The following is a 21754-nucleotide window of genomic DNA, read 5'->3' as shown; positions in this document are numbered from 1 at the left end:
ATCAAATATGATGTACATATCTTTGTTAAGCGCCTCGTTACAAATTATTTCTTTCACCTGTTACGAAAAATTGTATTTCAATAGTCAGAATACGAAGTGCACACATTCCATGTTGTTCGGTAGGATAATCCATGATGTTTGTCCTACGAATCAACAATTAATGTACGCAATAAAATGCAGTTATCTGCTTTTGAAACATGATTATCGTGAGTGTTAAACTTAGTCATACCAACCTTACCGCCAAAAGATCGACAGCAAACTGGACACAAATTGCTTTACCTCGACTTGATAAGAATCAGTCGGTTTAGAGTCGATGTGCATGGAGCTAGTCAGGCGATGTCAATTGGCTGGGCTATAATATTTAAAGGCACACTGTCCTACTTGTAGCTACTTGCTCCCTCTATATAGAAAACTTCCCCAATCGGTGCCTGTTGGTCCCCCATGATCCTCTTTTTCTTATGTTAAATGAGAGCTGAGCTAATGAGATAGCCACCTGTCACAGTGACCTCGCTGGCGCGCTTGGTGGTCTAATCCCTTCTGACTGAAGTCGTAAAGCCTGCCTCTAACCCACTATATGCTTTTCACTTCAAGTAAGAGCGGGTCAAGGAAAACAAGGATAACCCCTGGGCAATCAGCCCCGGCCAATTACAACTGATTGTTATACTCATTGTATGTTTTCCGATTGGTCAAATAAATAATAATAATAATAATAATAATAATAATAACTGGGCAAATTGCCTCCAAATGACCTTAACCCCCCCCCCCCCTGAACCTTACCTCCTAGGACAATAGCACCCCTAGGACAATTACTCCTCCCCCAGGAAAATTACTCCTCCCCGATTTAAAAAATTATGATTTTATTAAAACCAATTTATCATCATGGTACTCTTCCCCTTTAAATACCCCCCAAAAGGGGGGGGGGGGGGAGAGTAATTGTCCTAGGGTGTAATTTTCCGGGGTTAATTTTCCTCGGAGGTGGTTATCCTTGGGGGAGGGGGGGGGTTACTTTCCGGGAGTAATATTCCGGGGGGGGGGTATTATCCTTTGGGGTAGTTTTCCAGGGGGTACTATTAAAGTATAGACTTCTGCTTGGAATTCGAGAAAATACACACAAATACAAAATAATGATATTCCTCCTTACACGATGCAGTTTCAAAGAGTGAAATATTTAAATGGTCGAAATATGAGTGTATAAAGATGAAGTTAAATGTTATTGTATGTTAATTTTGTGAACTTATGTGTTGACAGATATCGCAGATTAACAAAATACCTGTACCGTGTTCGTGACAATAATTTTACGTTTTGAACGATTAAAATGTTGTTGTTTTAGTAATCGCAACTTTTGCCTGGAAAGAAAAATGGGTAATTATCATGCTAACTATCATCCAATCGAGATCTATGTCGTCCTCTGATTCATACCAGGGACTTTTAGAATGAGTGGACGAGAACGGCATAAACGTCCACTGATCATGCGTGTCTATGGCAAGCTGTTTTAACATTTATTCCTATTTCTTGATATCAAGAATTACCATTGCTTTACAACAGAAACTCATATATTGTCCACCAAGAATTGAATTATTGATATCAAGAAATAGGAATAAATGTTAAAACAGCTTGCCATGGCCACGCATGATTAGTGGACGTTCACGCCGTTCTCGTCCACTCAAAAAAGTCCCTAATCATCTTGTGTTGAGACGCGGCAATGGCGTTCCAAGGTCAGTCATTTTTAAACGTAGGATATCTTTTGCGCCACATCTGTCAGAAGTTGACACATGCCTGTATGTTTTTTATAAATTTAAATGCATACAGACTAACAATGTATACTCACTGCAAACAGATTAACAAGAGATCTTAGATTATGTAAACGAATTGAATGTGTTTATTGTCCTCCTATTCTGACAAAAACTAATGGTATATTATACACTTCAAACAAAGTTGCGCAAAATTGAAACAGCTATTGAGTAAAGAGGGGACACGCTTGTTTGTTGGGGAAACTTTTCCTGACATTTGGTAAGATTTTAGCCATCGAATAGCAAACCATGATCTCCTTTAATCCTTTTCTAGATAAACTGTATCCACCCCCAGGATTTCTTAGAGGGGGAGGGGAGGGGGTATGGGGAGGGGGTGGGGTAGTGAGCACAATTTGTTGGTTTGTTTGTTGCCGAAAATTCGCTTAGTGGGGGGGGGGGGGGTGGGATAGTGGATCCGCCACTGTCCACCCCTCCCTCCCAAAAGGTATATTATTTGATAGTTAAAATTGCGCCTTTTCCTTGTAATATTAAAAGCGCTGCACTCTTTAAGATGTCCTTATAAGTCTAGAAGACTTTATCCATATCCCTTCACTAAATAAGCTGGATTCATTGTTATTACTCACAGCATATGTTGGAGCAATCGTAATCGAGATATTTATTCATGATAGGTGTGAATACCAGTTTAAACCGGGTTGTTCATTTTCATTGTCTTTGTATATATATATATATGGATATGAGGAGCAGTTTGAACCGGTTGTGATGGCATGTGATTACGAAAGATCTGCATCTCGAATGAGCATCAACTAATAATTTTTTTTTTCTCACCGCTACATAACGCCGATCAATGTACACATTTTAATCTTATGATTGTCTAAGGCATTAACATATTAAAATTAGTTTAATATGTAAAGATGATGCAACGATCTGGAAGGACTACCTCTAAATATAATGAAATAAATAATTTTAATGATTTTAAATTGTTATTATTTAAAAGGGGCATCTATTAGTCTTGCAGTTGAGTACTCGGAGTGTTGATCAATATGTCAATGTTTGTATTCGTATTTGTATTTATTATTTATTTATTATTATGTACATGGTACACTAATATTTTTGTTTGAAAAGCAGCAATGTAAAAGCATCAACGTATTTCAACTCTTCTCTCTCTCTCTCCTTCTCTCTCTCTCTCTCTCTCATCCCAACTGTTAATTTACACTTTCCTTCCTATCCTGTCGCCTTCTCCTTCTTTCTCTCTCTCTCTCTCTGTGATTATATATATATCCCTTATGTTTATTCATTGTTTTCATTCCTTTATGTCTCTCACCCAGTGTCTCTCTTTGTTTTTCTTGCTTTAATTGTATTGTTTTTGTTTGACCATTTTGCCATAATACATATTTGTTTCGCTATACGTCCTGAATCTATGTCTTCATCGCATTTTCATCCTTTACACTTTTAGATCTTAACCATTTCGTGGCTATCATTCCACATATTGAGGTTTGGCTCAATAACTTCTGATTTAGAGCCTTAGAAAATATGCCACATGTATGAGTGGAAGAGCAGCAAATTATACCTACATTGCATTTATTTTATTTTCTCACGAGTCTATAACATGCGTTAGACACCATGAATATTTTTTAAAAAAGAACTGAAAATGAGCGTTAAATTCCTTAGATTGGCAACACGTTAAGAGATTCAAAGTCACTGTTTTCCGATCAAAATTTAGATTTCTTTTTCCAAGGTCAATATTCGCACCCATTTACTTTGTTTTCAGAGATCATGCATTTTATTTTAACACTGTAGCAATATAAGAAAATTGTTTTTGTTTCCAATTCTCGCTACCCTAAATAGGTACGAAAATCTCGAAATTCGCGAGACGAGGTAATTTTCACTCTCTCGGGTCGTCACTACAACTTCCGGTATAGAGTCCCATCCCGCTGGCGCTAGCGCCTGTGTTCGCTGTGCAGAGTTTTCACGCACGCTAAAATCAGGGTTCTTACGCTTGGAATCATGAGCCCAGCACTGTGCAGCCTCACAAAAGAAAACCATCGTCACTGATGTCAAAAGACGCAAAAAACAACGAATGAAATGTTCAAATAAACGTTGAAATATTTGCGAAAAAAAAACAAGACCGAGCAGACGACATATTCGGTGCATACACGTTGTGTGGCGACGGCGTTTTACGTTTGCGCTATCGCGCCTAGTAATATAGCGCCTGCACAGGAAGCTGTAATGTCGAAAAGCTATCCCATAATGCAATGCGCGTTTTCAGGATTTTCCCCGGATCTCGGCAGAATCGCTATTTGGGGTAGCGAGAATTGAGCTATGTTTGCCTCTGAAAGGTGAACGACACTGCAAGGGGGAGGGATAGGTGATTGAAAGTTAGAAAAAATACAAAATAAGAAATATTTGAACTTTTAAATCTATCATGGTAACTCAATTTTGTCATTTATTGTTATGATGCTCTTATACAGCTCGACCGCTATTACATGTATTATGTCATAGTTCTACTATCAATTACAACTGTGTTAACTAATTTAATGCTTATGTTTTTAAAGAAAGATTTCTCCTGAAAAACTCCATCTTGTATATCATGTACGGATACACTTCGATCATCGTCACATCAGAATTTATTGATGTACACCCTGTTAACGTAATATATCTTGACACCGATACTTCCCAGCATCAGTTCCAAACCTCAAGACAATTATGTATATTTATGATGTTAAGAAAACAAGTCAATGATTGTTCTGCTCTATTGTCATGCAATAATTGTGTTGTACGGAAATATTATTATATTATATAATTGGTTTACATACACGCAACAAGCCTAGCTTTTAAGTAGGTACACTGTTCAATTCCATATTTCATGATTTACATAACAATCTTTCATGTTATCAATTACTATGATTCAGGATTATTTACTTCAATACATGCATAATATGAAGACACATTTTGATTTTTTGTGAAATATATTATGCTTTGTAATTTTGGCATGGAATATGAATAATAGCGAACTATTAAATTATTTCCGTTTATTATCAGATTAAAAGCTGTACATACTTATGTTCACTTTGTATAAGCTAAGCATATGGAAAATGTTTTGATTTTATGTTATGTATTAAACACAGGGAATTTTAAGAAATAAAACCAATGAATACAAAACCATTTCCATCTATTTAAAAATTCATCATCCCTAATAATTAGGAATATATCTTTCCCCGGTTGTTATACGAAAGCCTTTTAGACTTACTCTGGAAGGCCAATTAAAAGTCTCACTGTAGCGCTATTAGCAGAAAGAAAATCAGAAATACAACAAAATGGGTGACGAAAATTCAAGTTTGCACATAATAGTTCTTTAATTCTGACTTCGCTTAGTACAGTAAATAATAACATTTGTTCAAATACTCTCCCCTAGCTGACCACCAAATAATATATATTGACTCGCCCCTCAACTCAGCAGTGTACACAATTCTAATTATAGTTAAATCGGTTTCCTTTTAATCTCTAGAGAACACTTAATTACAAATACCGTCAGAGCGACAACAAATACTTATCAACTGAACATAACATCAAAAATATCCCCCCCCCCCCGGCCCACTGGAAAAAACTCTTTAAAAATGTTATAGCCAAGAAGTGTTTAAGGATTATGTCAAGCACAAATATTTCTTTGGTAGTTTATAGAGAAAGTGTGTGTAAAATAAGAGGTAACCTTTACCTCATGGCAGGCGCGGATCCAGGATGTCTTAGGGGGGAGGCCCAAATTTGAAATTATGCGAGCCAAATATTGGTACGTAATGGTGACCAACAGTGACGTAATGCGGGGTGGGGGGCGAGTTTCCCCTCCCAAGCTTTAACGTTTCATTATATTATTAGAGAGTGGAGACGATTCGTTGTACCGTTCTCGAAAATAATTCTCGTCTGAATTTAGTTTTTCCCCTTCCGCGCGAAGCGCCGAAAATTTTACGATTTATTAAATTATTAGAGAAAGAAGACGATTCGTTGTAGAGTTCTCGACTCTTAATTCTCGTCTGAATTCAGGTTCCCCCCCCCTCCCGCGCGAAGCGTGGAAGCTTTTACGATTCACTATATTATTCGATAAAGAAACGATTCGTTGTACTGTTCTCGACTCTTAATCCTTGTCTAAATTCAGTCCCCCCTCACCCTCCTGTGCGAAGCGCGGAAGCTTTGATGTTTTATTAAACTATTAAAGAAAGAAGACGATTCGTTGAACCGTTCTCGACCCTTTATCCTCGTCTGATTTCAGTCTCCCCCCCCCTCCCCGCCTCCTGCGCGAAGCGCGGAAGCTTTTACGTTTCATTAAATCATTAGAGAAAGAAACGATTCGTTGTACAGTTCTCGACTCTTAATCCTTGTCTAAATTCAGTCCCCCCTCCCCCTCCTGCGCGAAGCGTGGAAGCTTTGACGTTTTGTTAAACTATTAAAGAAAGAAGACGATTCGTTGAACCGTTCTCGACCCTTTATCCTCGTCTGATTTCAGTCCCCCCCCCCTCCCACGCGAAGCGCGAAAACTTTTACGTTTCATTTAATCATTAGAGGAAGAAAACGATTCGTTGTACAGTTTTCGACTCTTAATCCTCGTCTGAATTCAGGTTCCCCCCCTCCCGCGCAAAGCGCGGAAGCTTTTACAATTCATTGAATTATTATAGAAAGAAAACGATTCGTTGTACTGTTCTCGACTCTTAATCCTTGTCTAAATTCAGTCCCCCCTCACCCTCCTGTGCGAAGCGCGGAAGCTTTGACGTTTTATTAAACTATTAAAGAAAGAAGACGATTCGTTGAACCGTTCTCGACCCTTTATCCTCGTCTGATTTCAGTCCCCCCCCCTCCCCGCCTCCTGCGCGAAGCGCGGAAGCTTTTACGTTTCATTAAATCAGAGAAAGAAAACGATTCGTTGTACAGTTCTCGACTCTTAATCCTTGTCTAAATTCAGTCCCCCCCCCTCCCCCTCCTGCGCGAAGCGCGGAAGCTTTGACGTTTTATTAAACTATTAAAGAAAGAAGACGATTCGTTGAACCGTTCTCGACACTTTGTCCTCGTCTGATTTCAGTCCCCCCCCCCCCCCCTCCCATGCGAAGCGCGGAAACTTTTACGTTTCATTTAATCATTAGAGGAAGAAAACGATTCGTTGTACAGTTTTCGACTCTTAATCCTCGTCTGAATTCAGGTTCCCCACCCCCTCCCGCGCAAAGCGCGGAAGCTTTTAATCTTCATTTAATCATTAGAGAAGAAAACGATTCGTTGTACCGTTCTCGAAAATAATCCTCATCGGAATTAAGTTCCCCTCCCCCTCCTGCGCGAAGCGCGGAAACTTTGACGTTTTATCAAACTATTAAAGAAAGAAGACGATTCCTTGTACCGTTCTCGACTCTTAATTCTCGTCTGAATTTGATGAGATAGCCACCCGTCAGTGACCTCGCTGGGTTGTCTAATCCTCTTTGGCTAAACTAGTACAGATGGCCTTTAAAGCACATCTGTAGTCGACCCTCTGAATGAAGAAATGGCTTCTGATGAGGCAGAGAAGGCATGGATACCTGGAAAATCAAAATGACAAAATAAACAATATCCTAAACAATATATTCTTAATTACAACTTGTTCATTTTTTTCTTGGAGGGGGTGGGGGAGGGGGGGGGTAATACTATAATCAGAAATTATTCAATCCTGTGTCACTAATACAAAAACTATGAGGTTCCACTTGACAACAAACTAATCAAGTTGCATCCAGATATCAAAAACATTAATTGAGATTTGTGAACTGAAATTTAAAAGCACATGAGTTCGTTTGAATTAATTACTTAATGCGAGTTGTTACTATATTACCAAATGAACATTCCTAACATATCACATGTTGGCCAAATACAAAAAAGGAACAAGATTGAGTAAGAAAAAGAATAAACAAATGTTTCTATATAAAGAAATAATCTACCTACCCTATAGTCTATCTCCAAGAATCAACTGTTATTCATATGCCCTAGCATCAAGCTGTCAATTCAATGCACACTCAGAAAAGATCCTGGCATCGTGGCTGCTACCAGTCCAGGCCACCTTGCAACAGTACTAGTTATTTTCCCAGCATAATCACATACAACCTGTCCATATGAAATAACATGTTGGCATTCATTAGTTATGAAAACTCACTCATTTCACATTTCAGATTGGCCGTGAAATTTATCAATTTTACTTGTTATTTATAGTAATTAATTAAAAAGCAGTTCAATATTTGATAATTGCTTTTCAATATCTATTTATACAACAAAAATTTGAAGAAAGTGCTAATTACCCTATATTTATTGACTGATGAAGTATTTCTTCATTTTTAACTTATTTTTTTCATTGCTTATCTTGTAACAATGTAAACCAAAAAAATCTCACTGTTTACAAAACATTTCGAGCCTAAAACAACAACAAATGCTTTGAGTGGGAGGAAGGAGTACCCACTCACTCATCTCTTTATGGTAAATGAACCTGTTTGTTTTTCTATAGTTTAAAATATATAGTGGTAATTGCCTTTGATCAATTTACATGCTTCTCTTTGTTTTGTTTTCTTTCATTGATCAATGGCAAAAACAGTGGCCCAACTGCCATGGCCATCAAAAAATTATCAGAAATCTAGAGGTCATATCCGTATTGCCAATAGAAGTTTTGATTTTACAAACTTCCATTTCGTTAAAAAGATATTAACGAGTGTTAGAATGTTTAAGCTTAACTATCCATTGGATAATCTTAACTGTGTACAAAGGCAGTGAAATGAGTACCGGTACGGGAATATTACTTTAATTTCCATTTGGCCGCTGGAAATCTTGCATTGGTCACCAATGAATTAGCATGGATGTACAACACACAAGACTGGAGAGTGTATATATCTAATGTGAAAATTTTGCAACCTAAAAAAAAGGCCTAAAGGGAAAGCCGTGCCAGATCCAGTCATGATGTATTCATTTATTCTCACCTGACCATCGATGGAGTACCTGTTCTTCCTATTGAAGTAGTACCTGGCTCTTGCACCACCAGGGCTCCTGATGTAAAAATGTTTCCAGGGCTCAAATTAATTTTTTTTCCACGGGGGCTCTTCCCCCCCCCCCCAAAAAAAAGAGCCCCGTGAGCCTTCTCACGGGGGCTCTTTTAGTGCTGACGGGGGCTCTTATTTTAATACAAATTTCCATCGAATTGGTACCCATGAAACTCCTAAATTCCTTGGTATTTTATCATTATCATTTATTTAAGTCGGCATTTTCCCTCTTAGAAATTTACTTGTTACATAGCTGTATACTTTTATCCCCGTGATCAGTGGCGGATCCAGGGAGAAAAAAGAGAAGGAAAAAAAAAGAGAAAGATTTTTTTTTTTGCTGTTGAAAAAAAAGTGTTCCTATCCCACTTGTATCACAGAGAAACAAAAGTTTAAGTTAAGTGTAACGTTAACGTTAAGTTTGTTATTAAAATGTTACTGTTACTGTTTGAAAATTAGACGGTTTTCATGGTTATAGACCAAGTAATTGAGAAAAAAAAAAGGTTTACCCGTCACTGAGACCAGGTCAATCAATCTTCTAGATCCATCACTAGGGTCTAACGTTACTAAATATAATGTAGATGCAGACGCGGATCCAGCGGGGTGAGCGGGCCTTGCCCCCCCCCCCCCTTCCGCAAAAGAGAGAGAGAGAGAGAGAGAGAGAGAGAGAGAAGGAAGAAAAGGGAAAGGGAAAGAGGAGAGAAAGGGAAAGAAAGAAGAAGAAGAAAAAGAAAAGAAAAGGGAAAGAAGGAGAGAAGGGGGTGCGAAAGGGCCTTGCCTCCCAGGCTGTTGCCTCCCCCCGCCCCCGCTAAAAAAAAAGAGAGAGAAGGAAGGAAAAGGAAAAAGGAGAGCTAAAAGGGACCAAAAAAGAGGAAGAAGAAAAAAAAGGGTGAAAAGAATTTCGATGCGGTGTTCGAGTAGAATTCTGTGAGATGATGATATACTTTCTTAGCTTGATGTGACGAGGTGTCTCTATCCAGATATCTGTTGATAGTATTATAGAATATAGAAGCCTGAAATGACCTTCCGCTCGTAAACGACAAGTCACCGCATTAAAATTAAATTGCAAATAGTGTTCAACAACACCATGGTGGATGAAACTATCTAATATTCGAAGACATATGACCTTCTGACCATATTGTTTCATTATTTTTTATTCAATCAATCAACGTCAAAGAATTGATTGATCATCGCTCTTCAATTTATTATTTCACCTTTTAATGTACTTTCATTCTTATGAATCACGAAAGAACACTGAATTGGATTCTTCAATGTTTGTTTTGATTAATTTCCTCCCCTTTCCTTCTCCCTGTTTAATACTGATAAAATTCCAATTTTTCTTAATCAAGGCAAAATATTATTTTCATATTTTCTTTATGCAAGACAGGAAGAGAGAGAGAGAGAATATGTTAAGTGAGACTTATCGAGTACAACTATGAATTGCATCCTTTTCAATATTTTTCAATTCGCTGAAAATACTCAGAATATGAATATGATAAATCCACATAATACACCAACGCTGTTCAACGCATCCAGCGCTCCAACCATAGCCCATACGCCAATGCACCATATTTATCAATATGAAAAGATTTTTAATTGAAATTTGAAGAAAAATCAAATTTACAATGCACTGACAGGCATCAGTTAAAATCATGAATTCTCTATGATTGGCTTAGCACTAGTTTCTGAGGGACCAGTCACTAAAGAGGAAATAAAGGGAAGGAAAATTGAGAAAGAAGTAAATAAAAGAAGGGGGATATCAGTTGCAATTTTACCGCCAACAAGTTGCGGATCGGGATTGGGGTGGGGCAAAAGGCCTTTGCCTCCCCCCCCCCCCCCCCCCGCTAAAAAAAAAAGAGAGAAGGAAGGAAAATGAAAAAAGGAGAGCTAAAAGGGTCCAAAAGAGAGGAAGAAGAAAAAAAAGGGTGAAAAGAAGGGGGGATAAAAATCCAAAAAGAGAGTGAAGGAAAGGAAACGAAAGGGAAAGAGGAGAGAAAGGGAAAGAAAAAAGAGGAAGAAGAAAAAAAAAGGGTGAAAAGAATTTCGATGCGGTGTTCGAGTAGAATTCTGTGAGATGATGATATACTTTCTCGTAGCTTGATGTAACGAGGTGTCTCTATACAGATATCTGTTGATAGTATTATAGAATATAGAAGCCTGAAATGACCTTCCGCTCGTAAATGACAAGTCACCGCATTAAAATTAAATTGCAAATAGTGTTCAACAACACCATGGTGGATGAAACTATCTAATATTCGAAGATATATGACCTTCTGACCATATTGTTTCATTATTTTTTTATTCAATCAATCAACGTCAAAGAATTGATTGATCATCGCTCTTCAATTTATTATTTCACCTTTTAATGTACTTTCATTCTTATGAATCACGAAAGAACACTGAATTGGATTCTTCAATGTTTGTTTTGATTAATTTCCTCCCCTTTCCTTCTCCCTGTTTAATACTGATAAAATTCCAATTTTTCTTAATCAAGGCAAAATATTATTCTCATATTTCCTTTATGCAAGACAGGAAGAGAGAGAGAGAGAATATGTTAAGTGAGAATTATCGAGTACAACTATGAATTGCATCCTGTTCAATATTATTCAATTCGCTGAAAGTATTCAGAATATGAATATGATAAATCCACATAATACACCAACGCTGTTCAACGCATCCAGCGCTCCAACCATAGCCCATACGCCAATGCACCATATTTATCAATATGAAAAGATTTTTAAATGAAATTTGAAGAAAAATCAAATTTACAATGCACTGACAGGCATCAGTTGAAATCATGAATTCTCTGTGACTGGTTTAGCACTAGTTTTTGAGGGACCAGTCACTAAAGAGGAAATAAAGGGAAGGAAAATTGAGAAAGAAGTAAATAAAAGAAGGGGGATATCAGTTGCAATTTTACCGCCAACAAGTTGCGGATCGGGATTGGGGTGGGGCAAAAGGCCTTTGCCTCCCCCCCCCCCCGCTAAAAAAAGAAGAGAGAAGGAAGGAAAATGAAAAAAAGGAGAGCTAAAAGGGACCAAAAGAGAGGAAGAAGAAAAAAAGGGTGAAAAGAAGGGGACATAGAAAACCTAAAAGAGAGTGAAGGAAGAAAAAGGAGAGGAAAAGAGGAGAGAAAGTGGGAAAAAAGAGGAAGAAGGAAAAAAAGAGTGAAAAGAATTTTGATGCGGTGTTCGAGTAGAATTCTGTGAGATGATGATATACTTTCTCGTAGCTTGATGTGACGAGGTGTCTCTATCCAGATATCTGTTGATAGTATTATAGAATATAGAAGCCTGAAATGTCCTTCCGCTCGTAAACGACAAGTCACCGCATTAAAATTAAATTGCAAATAGTGTTCAACAACACCATGGTGGATGAAACTATCTATTCGAAGATATATGACCTTCTGACCATATTGTTTCATTATTTTTTATTCAATCAATCAACGTCAAAGAATTGATTGATCATCGCTCTTCAATTTATTATTTCACCTTTTAATGTACTTTTATTCTTAAGAATCACGAAAGAACACTGAATTGGATTCTTCAATGTTTGTTTTGATTAATTTCCTCCCCTTTCCTTCTCCCTGTTTAATACTGATCAAATTCCAATTTTTCTTAATCAAGGCAAAATATTATTCTCATATTTCCTTTATGCAAGACAGGAAGAGAGAGAGAGAGAGAGAGAGAGAGAATATGTTAAGTGAGAATTATCGAGTACAACTATGAATTGCATCCTTTTCAATATTATTCAATTCGCTGAAAATATTCAGAATATGAATATGATAAATCCAGATAATACACCAACGCTGTTCAACGCATCCAGCGCTCCAACCATAGCCCATACGCCAATGCACCATATTTATCAATATGAAAAGATTTTTAAATGAAATTTGAAGAAAAATCAAATTTACAATGCACTGACAGGCATCAGTTGAAATCATGAATTCTCTGTGACTGGTTTAGCACTAGTTTTTGAGGGACCAGTCACTAAAGAGGAAATAAAGGGAAGGAAAATTGAGAAAGAAGTAAATAAAAGAAGGGGGATATCAGTTGCAATTTTACCGCCAACAAGTTGCGGATCGGGATTGGGGTGGGGCAAAAGGCCTTTGCCTCCCCCCCCCCCCCGCTAAAAAAAGAAGAGAGAAGGAAGGAAAATGAAAAAAAGGAGAGCTAAAAGGGACCAAAAGAGAGGAAGAAGAAAAAAAGGGTGAAAAGAAGGGGACATAGAAAACCTAAAAGAGAGTGAAGGAAGAAAAAGGAGAGGAAAAGAGGAGAGAAAGTGGGAAAAAAGAGGAAGAAGGAAAAAAGAGTGAAGAGAATTTTGATGCGGTGTTCGAGTAGAAATCTGTGAGATGATGATATACTTTCTCGTAGCTTGATGTGACGAGGTGTCTCTATCCAGATATCTGTTGATAGTATTATAGAATATAGAAGCCTGAAATGTCCTTCCGCTCGTAAACGACAAGTCACCGCATTAAAATTAAATTGCAAATAGTGTTCAACAACACCATGGTGGATGAAACTATCTAATATTCGAAGATATATGACCTTCTGACCATATTGTTTCATTATTTTTTATTCAATCAATCAACGTCAAAGAATTGATTGAGCATCGCTCTTCAATTTATTATTTCACCTTTTAATGTACTTTTATTCTTAAGAATCACGAAAGAACACTGAATTGGATTCTTCAATGTTTGTTTTGATTAATTTCCTCCCCTTTCCTTCTCCCTGTTTAATACTGATAAAATTCCAATTTTTCTTAATCAAGGCAAAATATTATTCTCATATTTCCTTTATGCAAGACAGGAAGAGAGAGAGAGAGAGAGAGAATATGTTAAGTGAGAATTATCGAGTACAACTATGAATTGCATCCTTTTCAATATTATTCAATTCGCTGAAAATATTCAGAATATGAATATGATAAATCCACATAATACACCAACGCTGTTCAACGCATCCAGCGCTCCAACCATAGCCCATACGCCAATGCACCATATTTATCAATATGAAAAGATTTTTAAATGAAATTTGAAGAAAAATCAAATTTACAATGCACTGACAGGCATCAGTTGAAATCATGAATTCTCTGTGACTGGTTTAGCACTAGTTTTTGAGGGACCAGTCACTAAAGAGGAAATAAAGGGAAGGAAAATTGAGAAAGAAGTAAATAAAAGAAGGGGGATATCAGTTGCAATTTTACCGCCAACAAGTTGCGGATCGGGATTGGGGTGGGGCAAAAGGCCTTTGCCTCCCCCCCCCCCCCGCTAAAAAAGAAGAGAGAAGGAAGGAAAATGAAAAAAAGGAGAGCTAAAAGGGACCAAAAGAGAGGAAGAAGAAAAAAAGGGTGAAAAGAAGGGGACATAGAAAACCTAAAAGAGAGTGAAGGAAGAAAAAGGAGAGGAAAAGAGGAGAGAAAGTGGGAAAAAAGAGGAAGAAGGAAAAAAAGAGTGAAAAGAATTTTGATGCGGTGTTCGAGTAGAATTCTGTGAGATGATGATATACTTTCTCGTAGCTTGATGTGACGAGGTGTCTCTATCCAGATATCTGTTGATAGTATTATAGAATATAGAAGCCTGAAATGTCCTTCCGCTCGTAAACGACAAGTCACCGCATTAAAATTAAATTGCAAATAGTGTTCAACAACACCATGGTGGATGAAACTATCTATTCGAAGATATATGACCTTCTGACCATATTGTTTCATTATTTTTTATTCAATCAATCAACGTCAAAGAATTGATTGAGCATCGCTCTTCAATTTATTATTTCACCTTTTAATGTACTTTCATTCTTAAGAATCACGAAAGAACACTGAATTGGATTCTTCAATGTTTGTTTTGATTAATTTCCTCCCCTTTCCTTCTCCCTGTTTAATACTGATAAAATTCCAATTTTTCTTAATCAAGGCAAAATATTATTCTCATATTTCCTTTATGCAAGACAGGAAGAGAGAGAGAGAGAGAGAATATGTTAAGTGAGAATTATCGAGTACAACTATGAATTGCATCCTTTTCAATATTATTCAATTCGCTGAAAATATTCAGAATATGAATATGATAAATCCACATAATACACCAACGCTGTTCAACGCATCCAGCGCTCCAACCATAGCCCATACGCCAATGCACCATATTTATCAATATGAAAAGATTTTTAAATGAAATTTGAAGAAAAATCAAATTTACAATGCACTGACAGGCATCAGTTGAAATCATGAATTCTCTGTGACTGGTTTAGCACTAGTTTTTGAGGGACCAGTCACTAAAGAGGAAATAAAGGGAAGGAAAATTGAGAAAGAAGTAAATAAAAGAAGGGGGATATCAGTTGCAATTTTACCGCCAACAAGTTGCGGATCGGGATTGGGGTGGGGCAAAAGGCCTTTGCCTCCCCCCCCCCCCCCGCTAAAAAAAGAAGAGAGAAGGAAGGAAAATGAAAAAAAGGAGAGCTAAAAGGGACCAAAAGAGAGGAAGAAGAAAAAAAGGGTGAAAAGAAGGGGACATAGAAAACCTAAAAGAGAGTGAAGGAAGAAAAAGGAGAGGAAAAGAGGAGAGAAAGTGGGAAAAAAGAGGAAGAAGGAAAAAAAGAGTGAAAAGAATTTTGATGCGGTGTTCGAGTAGAATTCTGTGAGATGATGATATACTTTCTCGTAGCTTGATGTGACGAGGTGTCTCTATCCAGATATCTGTTGATAGTATTATAGAATATAGAAGCCTGAAATGTCCTTCCGCTCGTAAACGACAAGTCACCGCATTAAAATTAAATTGCAAATAGTGTTCAACAACACCATGGTGGATGAAACTATCTATTCGAAGATATATGACCTTCTGACCATATTGTTTCATTATTTTTTATTCAATCAATCAACGTCAAAGAATTGATTGAGCATCGCTCTTCAATTTATTATTTCACCTTTTAATGTACTTTCATTCTTAAGAATCACGAAAGAACACTGAATTGGATTCTTCAATGTTTGTTTTGATTAATTTCCTCCCCTTTCCTTCTCCCTGTTTAATACTGATAAAATTCCAATTTTTCTTAATCAAGGCAAAATATTATTCTCATATTTCCTTTATGCAAGACAGGAAGAGAGAGAGAGAGAGAGAATATGTTAAGTGAGAATTATCGAGTACAACTATGAATTGCATCCTTTTCAATATTATTCAATTCGCTGAAAATATTCAGAATATGAATATGATAAATCCACATAATACACCAACGCTGTTCAACGCATCCAGCGCTCCAACCATAGCCCATACGCCAATGCACCATATTTATCAATATGAAAAGATTTTTAAATGAAATTTGAAGAAAAATCAAATTTACAATGCACTGACAGGCATCAGTTGAAATCATGAATTCTCTGTGACTGGTTTAGCACTAGTTTCTGAGGGACCAGTCACTAAAGAGGAAATAAAGGGAAGGAAAATTGAGAAAGAAGTAAATAAAAGAAGGGGGATATCAGTTGCAATTTTACCGCCAACAAGTTGCGGATCGGGATTGGGGTGGGGCAAAAGGCCTTTGCCCCCCCCCCCCCCCCCCGCTAAAAAAAAAAGAGAGAAGGAAGGAAAATGAAAAAAGGAGAGCTAAAAGGGACCAAAAGAGAGGAAGAAGAAAAAAAGGGTGAAAAGAAGGGGAGATAGAAATCCAAAAAGAGAGTGAAGGAAAGGAAAGGAAAGGAAAGAGGAGAGAAAGGGAAAGAAAAAAGAGGAAGAAGAAAAAAAGGGTGAAAAGAATTTCGATGCGGTGTTCGAGTAGAATTCTGTGAGATGATGATATACTTTCTCGTAGCTTGATGTAACGAGGTGTCTCTATCCAGATATCTGTTGATAGTATTATAGAATATAGAAGCCTGAAATGACCTTCCGCTCGTAAACGACAAGTCACCGCATTAAAATTAAATTGCAAATCGTGTTCAACAACACCATGGTGGATGAAACTATCTAATATTCGAAGATATATGACCTTCTGACCATATTGTTTCATTATTTTTTATTCAATCAATCAACGTCAAAGAATTGATTGAGCATCGCTCTTCAATTTATTATTTCACCTTTTAATGTACTTTCATTCTTATGAATCACGAAAGAACACTGAATTGGATTCTTCAATGTTTGTTTTGATTAATTTCCTCCCCTTTCCTTCTCCCTGTTTAATACTGATAAAATTCCAATTTTTCTTAATCAAGGCAAAATATTATTCTCATATTTCCTTTATGCAAGACAGGAAGAGAGAGAGAGAGGGAATATGTTAAGTGAGAATTATCGAGTACAACTATGAATTGCATCTTTTTCAATATTATTCAATTCGCTGAAAATATTCAGAATATGAATATGATAAATCCACATAATACACCAACGCTGTTCAACGCATCCAACGCTCCAACCATAGCCCATACGCCAATGCACCATATTTATCAATATGAAAAGATTTTTAAATGAAATTTGAAGAAAAATCAAATTTACAATGCACTGACAGGCATCAGTTGAAATCATGAATTCTCTGTGACTGGTTTAGCACTAGTTTTTGAGGGACCAGTCACTAAAGAGGAAATAAAGGGAAGGAAAATTGAGAAAGAAGTAAATAAAAGAAGGGGGATATCAGTTGCAATTTTACCGCCAACAAGTTGCGGATCGGGATTGGGGTGGGGCAAAAGGCCTTTGCCTCCCCCCCCCCCCCCCCCGCTAAAAAAAGAAGAGAGAAGGAAGGAAAATGAAAAAAAGGAGAGCTAAAAGGGACCAAAAGAGAGGAAGAAGAAAAAAAGGGTGAAAAGAAGGGGACATAGAAAACCTAAAAGAGAGTGAAGGAAGAAAAAGGAGAGGAAAAGAGGAGAGAAAGTGGGAAAAAAGAGGAAGAAGGAAAAAAAGAGTGAAAAGAATTTTGATGCGGTGTTCGAGTAGAATTCTGTGAGATGATGATATACTTTCTCGTAGCTTGATGTGACGAGGTGTCTCTATCCAGATATCTGTTGATAGTATTATAGAATATAGAAGCCTGAAATGTCCTTCCGCTCGTAAACGACAAGTCACCGCATTAAAATTAAATTGCAAATAGTGTTCAACAACACCATGGTGGATGAAACTATCTATTCGAAGATATATGACCTTCTGACCATATTGTTTCATTATTTTTTATTCAATCAATCAACGTCAAAGAATTGATTGAGCATCGCTCTTCAATTTATTATTTCACCTTTTAATGTACTTTCATTCTTAAGAATCACGAAAGAACACTGAATTGGATTCTTCAATGTTTGTTTTGATTAATTTCCTCCCCTTTCCTTCTCCCTGTTTAATACTGATAAAATTCCAATTTTTCTTAATCAAGGCAAAATATTATTCTCATATTTCCTTTATGCAAGACAGGAAGAGAGAGAGAGAGAGAGAATATGTTAAGTGAGAATTATCGAGTACAACTATGAATTGCATCCTTTTCAATATTATTCAATTCGCTGAAAATATTCAGAATATGAATATGATAAATCCACATAATACACCAACGCTGTTCAACGCATCCAGCGCTCCAACCATAGCCCATACGCCAATGCACCATATTTATCAATATGAAAAGATTTTTAAATGAAATTTGAAGAAAAATCAAATTTACAATGCACTGACAGGCATCAGTTGAAATCATGAATTCTCTGTGACTGGTTTAGCACTAGTTTCTGAGGGACCAGTCACTAAAGAGGAAATAAAGGGAAGGAAAATTGAGAAAGAAGTAAATAAAAGAAGGGGGATATCAGTTGCAATTTTACCGCCAACAAGTTGCGGATCGGGATTGGGGTGGGGCAAAAGGCCTTTGCCCCCCCCCCCCCCCGCTAAAAAAAAAAAGAGAGAAGGAAGGAAAATGAAAAAAGGAGAGCTAAAAGGGACCAAAAGAGAGGAAGAAGAAAAAAAGGGTGAAAAGAAGGGGAGATAGAAATCCAAAAAGAGAGTGAAGGAAAGGAAAGGAAAGGGAAAGAGGAGAGAAAGGGAAAGAAAAAAGAGGAAGAAGAAAAAAAGGGTGAAAAGAATTTCGATGCGGTGTTCGAGTAGAATTCTGTGAGATGATGATATACTTTCTCGTAGCTTGATGTAACGAGGTGTCTCTATCCAGATATCTGTTGATAGTATTATAGAATATAGAAGCCTGAAATGACCTTCCGCTCGTAAACGACAAGTCACCGCATTAAAATTAAATTGCAAATCGTGTTCAACAACACCATGGTGGATGAAACTATCTAATATTCGAAGATATATGACCTTCTGACCATATTGTTTCATTATTTTTTATTCAATCAATCAACGTCAAAGAATTGATTGAGCATCGCTCTTCAATTTATTATTTCACCTTTTAATGTACTTTCATTCTTATGAATCACGAAAGAACACTGAATTGGATTCTTCAATGTTTGTTTTGATTAATTTCCTCCCCTTTCCTTCTCCCTGTTTAATACTGATAAAATTCCAATTTTTCTTAATCAAGGCAAAATATTATTCTCATATTTCCTTTATGCAAGACAGGAAGAGAGAGAGAGAGGGAATATGTTAAGTGAGAATTATCGAGTACAACTATGAATTGCATCTTTTTCAATATTATTCAATTCGCTGAAAATATTCAGAATATGAATATGATAAATCCACATAATACACCAACGCTGTTCAACGCATCCAACGCTCCAACCATAGCCCATACGCCAATGCACCATATTTATCAATATGAAAAGATTTTTAAATGAAATTTGAAGAAAAATCAAATTTACAATGCACTGACAGGCATCAGTTGAAATCATGACTTCTCTGTGACTGACTTAGCACTAGTTTTTGAGGGACCAGTCACTAAAGAGGAAATAAAGGGAAGGAAAGTTGAGAAAGAAGTAAATAAAAGAAGGGGGATATCAGTTGCAATTTTTCCGCCAACAAGTTGCGGATCGGGATTGGGGTGGGGCAAAAGGCCTTTGCCGCCCCCCCCCCCCCGCTAAAAAAAAAAAGAGAGAAGGAAGGAAAATGAAAAAAGGAGAGCTAAAAGGGACCAAAAGAGAGGAAGAAGAAAAAAAAGGGTGAAAAGAAGGGGAGATAGAAATCCAAAAAGAGAGTGAAGGAAAGGAAAGGAAAGGGAAAGAGGAGAGAAAGGGAAAGAAAAAAGAGGAAGAAGAAAAAAAAAGGGTGAAAAGAATTTCGATGCGGTGTTCGAGTAGAATTCTGTGAGATGATGATATACTTTCTCGTAGCTTGATGTAACGAGGTGTCTCTATCCAGATATCTGTTGATAGTATTATAGAATATAGAAGCCTGAAATGACCTTCCGCTCGTAAACGACAAGTCACCGCATTAAAATTAAATTGCAAATAGTGTTCAACAACACCATGGTGGATGAAACTATCTAATATTCGAAGATATATGACCTTCTGACCATATTGTTTCATTATTTTTTATTCAATCAATCAACGTCAAAGAATTGATTGAGCATCGCTCTTCAATTTATTATTTCACCTTTTAATGTACTTTCATTCTTATGAATCACGAAAGAACACTGAATTGGATTCTTCAATGTTTGTTTTGATTAATTTCCTCCCCTTTCCTTCTCCCTGTTTAATACTGATAAAATTCCAATTTTTCTTGATCAAGGCAAAATATTATTCTCATATTTCCTTTATGCAAGACAGGAAGAGAGAGAGAGAGGGAATATGTTAAGTGAGAATTATCGAGTACAACTATGAATTGCATCTTTTTCAATATTATTCAATTCGCTGAAAATATTCAGAATATGAATATGATAAATCCACATAATACACCAACGCTGTTCAACGCATCCAACGCTCCAACCATAGCCCATACGCCAATTAATGCACCATATTTATCAATATGAAAAGATTTTTAAATGAAATTTGAAGAAAAATCAAATTTACAATGCACTGACAGGCATCAGTTGAAATCATGAATTCTCTGTGACTGGCTTAGCACTAGTTTCTGAGGGACCACTCACTAAAGAGGAAATAAAGGGAAGGAAAATTGAGAAAGAAGTAAATAAAAGAAGGGGGGTGTCAGTTGCATTTTTACCGCTAACAAGTTGCGGATCGGGATTGGGGTGGGGCAAAAGGCCTTTGCCTCCCCCCGCCCCCGCTAAAAAAAGAGAGAAGGAAGGGAAATGAAAAAAAAGGAGAGCTAAAAGGGACCAAAAGAGAGAAAAAAGAAGAAAAAAAAGGTGAAAAGAAGGGGAGATAGAAAACCTAAAAGAGAGAGAAGGAAGTGAAAGGAAAGGGAAAGAGGAAAGAAAGGGAAAGAAAATAAAAGAGAAAGAAAAAAAGTAGGGGAGATCAGTTGCCAACAAAGTGTAAATCAGGGGGGGGGGGGGCACTGGCGTACTGATTTGGGGAGGGGGCTCGGGGGAAATAAAATTTTAACGTGGTTTATTTCTAATTCCATAACGGTGGTTTACACATAATGCTGAAATGACATAATTTTCCGAGATTTTTTTAGTAAATTATACTTTTTTATGCGTTTGTTGTAAAATGACAAATTCCTAAATTTAACGCCAGGCAAGAAATATGATTCTTGAGATGCCTAGGGGCCTACACGTCAGGGCCAGCGGAACGGAGGGGAGCGGGAGCCTTGAGGTCCCACCCCCCTCCACTCTTTTGAAATAGTATATAAAGAGAAATGGAAAGAAAGAGAGCAAGTAAGAAAAAATAGTTAACTGCCAGTGTCACAAGAAAATAAGGTATTAACCTAAAATCCCTGAGCTTCCGGGGCTCTGGCCCTGGACCCAACCGAGGGCCCTAAGGCGGGCCCCTTGATACTCAGCTGACCGTAATTTAGTGTCTAAAACCCTTGAGCCGAGTCGAGAACGGTACAGCGAATCGTCTTCTTTCTTTAATAATTTTAATGAAACGTCAAAGGCTTTCGCGCTTCGCGCGGGAGGGGGGGGGGGGTTGGAACCGAATCCAGACAAGAATTAAGAATCGAAAATGGTACAACGAATTGTCTTCTTTCTCTAA

Source organism: Strongylocentrotus purpuratus, unplaced genomic scaffold (genome assembly GCF_000002235.5).
Source record: "Strongylocentrotus purpuratus isolate Spur 01 unplaced genomic scaffold, Spur_5.0 spur5_scaffold_20, whole genome shotgun sequence".
Lineage (NCBI taxonomy): Eukaryota > Metazoa > Echinodermata > Echinoidea > Camarodonta > Strongylocentrotidae > Strongylocentrotus > Strongylocentrotus purpuratus.
This window is presented reverse-complemented; position numbering follows the sequence as displayed.